Source organism: Mustela putorius, unplaced genomic scaffold (assembly GCF_011764305.1).
Source record: "Mustela putorius furo isolate JIRA1106 unplaced genomic scaffold, ASM1176430v1.1 tig00000224_pilon_pilon_pilon, whole genome shotgun sequence".
NCBI classification, from domain to species: Eukaryota; Metazoa; Chordata; class Mammalia; order Carnivora; family Mustelidae; genus Mustela; species Mustela putorius.
Window position 1 is genome coordinate 12208866 of NW_025421321.1, and position 6000 is coordinate 12214865.

The window sequence follows — 6000 nt, forward strand, 5'->3', positions numbered from 1 at the left end:
TTCTGTTGTTCATTTCTATGTAAAATTAGATTTCCTGAACTTTTAGAAAGAAGCATGGTTTGGTTAAAGGCATGACTAAGAAGTTAGGAAAACTGACTTCATGGGGGTCCCTCTTGTTTTCATGAAGTGCTCAAAAACAAGGTGGCTGGCTGTGTTCTCCCGATTTTTATCTGAAATTTCTCTTCTTCTGTCTCTCTTGTCCTAGTTCAGCTCAGTTTTGGTTTTACTCCCACAAGATCCTCCGCAATGTGGGCCCTCTTGGAAAGATGCCCTGGCTGGTCAGTCTAAAGAGTTCATAGGGTTGACACAACTTCAACCCATTCAGCCCTTCTTACTGCGGGCTCCATGCAGTCACCCACTATGAAGTACAAATTTCTAGACTTAGCTGTTTTCATCATGTTGACCCACCATGCTTTCCAGTGAATACCTGCTGGCTGTTCTTAAGCTTTCCTGCTCTCAGAGCTTCTGGATACACTGTGTCTTCCCTTTGCTTCTTCTTACATAGGTGCTGATAATTTGCAGGTCTTGTGGCTATCCCTGTCTGTTTATGTTTGAAATTTATGGGGATACTTTGTCACCTAGCTTTCCTATAAATATTTAAGGAGCTTTGGTTTTGCTGTCTAATTATTCTGTTTTTGTGAAGGGACCTGGGGAGATTTAAAGCTGTGCTGCTACCTATTTCATCTTCCCCATATTCTCTCCCCGCTTTAAAATTTGGTAGGTATTACCAAATTACTTGAAGGGTGATGCACATTCTGTGGACCTTTGCTTTAAATTAATAAGCTTCTGGGGCTCCTGGGTGGCTCAGTTGGTTAAGCATCTGCCTTTGTCATGAATCCAGGGTTCTGGGTTCGAGTTTCACGTTGGGCTCCCTGCTCAGTGCAGAGCTTGCTTCTTCCTCTCCCTCTGTCCCTCCCCCCGCTTGTACTCTCTCATTCTCTCTCTCAAATAAATGATTAAATGAATAAAATCTTTTTAAAAATTGGTAAGCTTCCTATTTCTAAACAGCAAAAGGAAAACAGTGAACATTCTGGGAGACTATATATCCTAAGCATTTTCATCCTGAACCATAAGTCTGCAGACAAGTACCAAAGAGCTTTGTAAATAGGAGCTGATGGGATATTAAATTCTGTAGAAGATTTATAGAACCTATATGGACTGCTCTGAGATGATCAGTGCCCCTGGAGGACATACTGCCTTTCAGAGGCCCAGTCAGGAGGAAGGTGCATTTGCTATAGCGTTCTTGGAGCAGAAAATGAAGATCTTCTCAGGGTCAAGCTTGAATATAAATATGTTGGAGGAATTCATTTGGGCTTCTCTCAAGCCATGGGTCACACGTCTGGGTTTTTTCAGGTCTCCTCAAAAATTAAGTCAGCTGGGAAGGACAGTTGGTTTTTATTACATTCTTCTATTCCAACAGTCTTCTCATTAACAAGAGACAGCTTCTGACAGAGACTTTTAGTTATGTGCTAAAAAAACTCGCCTTTTTGGACCTCATATTTAGTTTATGTCTATACTATAAAAACAAGTCCAAGGCCTCTAAAATTAGCAACTGGCATGGTACTGTCTAGTCAGTTAGTGCAGATATTTAATGTAGAAAAAGAAAACATTCTGTATTTGACTTATCTTTCCAGACTGATGTGTGGATGAGTTCCTAACCATTGACTAATTCCATATTTTAGAATATTAGACTTGGCAATCTTCATCCTTGTGCTTGAGTCAACATTTGTCCCTCTGAATTCAGTGGCCTTAGTGGCCTGATCATGTAAGGGCAAAGATCCCACTTACATCTCTACACAGCCCCACTGGCACTGAACTTGTCACTAGAAAACTCAAGATGAAAACCCAGTAGAGAGGCACCTGGGTGGCTCAGTTGGTTAAACATCTGCCTTCGGTTCAGGTCATGACCCCAGGGTCCTGGGATTGAGCACCACATCAGGCTCCCTGCTTGAAGAGAGCCTGCTTCTTCCTCTCCCTCTGCTGCTCCCCCAGCTTGTGCGTACTCTTTCTCTTTCTCTTTCTGTCAAATAAATAAATACAAAATCTGAAAAAGAAAAAGAAAACCCAGTAGAGGCTTTCTCTGGGGAGTTTCAAGGCCAGTCATGGCTCTCTAAACTAGACAAAAAGTATTTAGAATTGACAGCAGTTCAGTGAAAGATTGAAGAAACCCTGAACCACCTGTACTACTAATTTTCATCTTCTTTTTTATTAAAGCTTTTCCTGAGTACATGGGTACAGTGTTGCTTTTTTTGAAGGCTTGCTAAAGAAACACTTAAAAGCATCAGTTTCTAGAACTAATTAATTTTTCTAAATGTATGTTGCTGTCATATTCATATTCATTCTACAGAATACTAGACCGCAGGCTATCTAGATGGTCCCAAAGGGAATATTACCTCCCGAAAATTTGAAACCCATACACTCTATCCATTTTTCATCAGTCTACCACATGATTTCCATTCATCCATCAAAAACATTCACAGAGTTAACTAAACTTCCACCAGACATCTGCATTAAGCAGTATAATCTGCAAGATAGTGCAATATTTCTCATGTACTTATTAGAGTAAAGCCTCATCAATTATTTATCATACATTTCCTACACACAAGGTGCCATGCTAAATCATATCTAACATTGTAGAGAGTCTAGTTTAAAAGCAGTTAATTACCTAAATGCAACTTTCACAGTTGACATTTGTGAAGCATGAAATGTCAAAAGCTATATTTTTAAGTTCCATGCACAGAAGACAGTGTTAATTGTTAAAATTTATTTGGCTTGTGAGACCTATTTTCTCCTCACGGCACTGGCTACACATTACCCAGAGGCTGAGAAGTCTTTTTTTTGTTGTGTTTTTAACATGCACACTGTGGAAAAAAAAAGAAAAAAAAAGATGAAAAAGAACCTTTACAGCGCAGAAGAGAAAATAGAGTTTAGTGAGGGAGTAGAAATATGTTAAAGAGAATATGGAAATTCATAGGGAATAAGGAGAGGGTTTGTTGTTTCGTATTTTGCAGGATGACAGGAGTGATATGTTGGTTTTTATTTTGTTTTGCTTGTTTGTTTTCTTTGAGCACATAGGTGAGTGCTTAAGTGTAGATAGAAAACCAAAATCAGAGAAGAGAATGCGGCAGCAGACAAGGAGTTTTAAAGGAATGTTCTAGACAGGTGTTTGAGGCAGTAGGGCTGTATTGTTTATTTGTTTTTTGCAGTAAGGAAGTGCAGACAGCGAGGCAATGTCTGGGTAGGAAACATGGATTGATGACAAATGGTTGTGAGAGATACTGGCTTGTTTATTATTAAAGAATTATGTAGGCATCAATTTGGATATATATAGAATCAAGGTAGCCTACACCTCACCCACTTATTGCCTACTCTTGGAAACCATACACATCAATACAAACATTAAGAACTAGGAAAGTTCCAGAAAGGCCTCAGAAATGACTTGAGGACAAGCAACCTCCTGCCTGGGGTAAAGACTGAAAAGGAACGTGATTAAATTTTATGAAAATAGGAAGTTCATATACTGTGTAATCAGGAATGACTCACCAGATTATCCAACACTAAAACTAAAGGGGGAGAAGGAGCCCTTGAACTTTGAAAAATGTAATTTTAGAACATGTAAGAGGAAATTGTACTTTACTCTTTGAGTTATAAATTGGTCATACCAATAAGTGACACAGACATGAACAAAATAAATGCAATAGCAATTTAGGTAACTGCATGGAGAAAGAACTCATTGTGAGTTCTTTAAAGGGAGCTAGAGCTATTTAGGATATGCCTATAGTTTTGTAAAGATGTTGTCCTGAATATCAGTTTTATCTTTCCACAAAAACATCTCTCGGCTTGTCTATCAGAGTAGTCTTCTGAATGAACGATATTTGGGCTTACCGACTGGGACATCTAGTACCTAGCACAGTGCCTGGTAGGAAGTAGGCTGTTGGTCTTTGCTTGATTCCTTGAATCTCTTATGTACTTCAAGGATGTATGGCCTTCTGAAAACTGATGTTGTTTATCTAATATCCTAATATTTAATTTGTATGTGGAAATCATTTGAGCAATGCACATAATTGTCACTAATAAATAAACAAATGGTATGAATTGCTATTAGCAATGGGATGTTAATGCATAGGATGAAAGACTAGGTTCCACTGTGGCTTCTGCAACTGCTCAAGGAGTGGTCCATTCCCCCGGAGAAGTAAAATGATACAGATAAACAAGACTACAATGAGGCAGATAGCTGCCTTAATGAGCCAGTCTGGTATTGCTTCAAACCCAGATTCTTTAAATATGTGCTTCATATTTACTTAAAGAGAGCCTGACAACTACAAGTGAAAGAGGATAGGATCTTTCTATTGGCTTGAATAATTTAGTTCTGACCCAAACTTGTACCCTGTGCTCCACAGGTGAAACCTTGGAGAACCATTTAAAGTCCCCACGTGGGTGCCTGGGTGGCTCAGTGGGTTAAGCCTCTGCCTTTAGCTCAGGTCATGATCTCAGGGTCCTGGGATTGAGGCCTGCATCAGGCTCTCTACTCTCAGGGATCCTGCTTCTCCCTCTCTCTCTGCCTGCCTCTCTGCCTCTGTGATCGCTCTCTCTATCAAATAAATAAATAAAATCCTTAAAAAAAAGAATGATTTTTTAAAAAATAAATAAAGTCCCCATGTCTCACTTATTCAATAAAAACTGAGCTTCTATTATATGTAAGACACTGTGGGGAGCACAGTTTCTGCCTTGTCTGGGCCCACAGTTTACTTGGGGGGATAAAATTCACTTGTAAAACAAGTGAATTTTAAATACTACCTCCTGAAAATTTGAAACCCATACACTCTATCCATTTTTCATCAGTCCACCACATGATTTCCATTCATCCATCAAAAACATTCACAGAGTTAACTAAACTTCCACCAGACATCTGCGTTAAGCAGTATAATCTGCAAGATAGTGCAATATTTCTCATGTACTTGTTAGAGTAAAGCCTCATCAATTATTTATCATACATTTCCTACACACAAGGTGCCATGCTAAATCATATTTAACAAAAGCAATATATGATAGCCTCAAAGTTGCATTTTTTTTTTTTTTTTTAAGTAATGGCACCCCCAGCAAGAGCAATTGTTTCCTGCTGCAATAATCAGGAGGACAGCATAGAAGAGAGGACAATTGAGCTTGGACTGAAAGGATGATTACGTTTCACTGAACACAGAATTGGGGGACTGCCGTTCAAGCAAGTGACATGGCAGGAGCAAAGGTGCTGAGGCAGAAAGCGCTATGCTGTTTTGGTGTGGCTGGACAGATGGTTTGTGTGGGCAGACAGTGGGAGAGAAGACTAGAAACCTGTTTCTTCCATGGCATGTGCTAGGAACTTTTTCATTTCAGTTGCTACACTGAATAAATAAATTAAGGAAGGTTGGTAGAAAGAACCCCACAATGAAAAGCAGGAGACCAGACGTCAGTGTTGTCACCAATTTTCTGGAGTCCTTCAAAGGAATCACTGTGAGGCTGTGTTATTCTTAGCATTGAGTGGAGGTAATTGGGCTAGTGCCTACCTGGTCCTAAGGGTTACCAGGGTGAAATGAACGATCTGAAAGAAGACTCTTAGAAAAGTAAAACTACTTTCCCCCCTATCATGAATAGTTATGGATTAAAGTAAATTTAGATATTCCTGGTAGCAACAAATGTGTGTTTTCTACCTAGAGTAGTTTACAGGATAATCTCACTTCTTATTTACAAGTGAAAGAAACTGTGTGCGTTGGGGAGGGGAAGTTGAGACTGTGATGATCCTTTGGGCCAGCTAGCAATACAACAAGGTCTCCTGGACGGAGGCAGGGACAGAGGCGGTGTAGAGTTTGCTGCTCAGTGTCAAACGAGAGGCCCATCAAAGCACCTGGAGACAAGCCAGGGGAGCAAGCTTCCTGGAAGTACGAGTCTGGATGGAAGAATTCATTGAGCCCAGGAATATCATCAGATTGCAAAAGCCTCCTGGTGTCCTTCCAACTCTACACC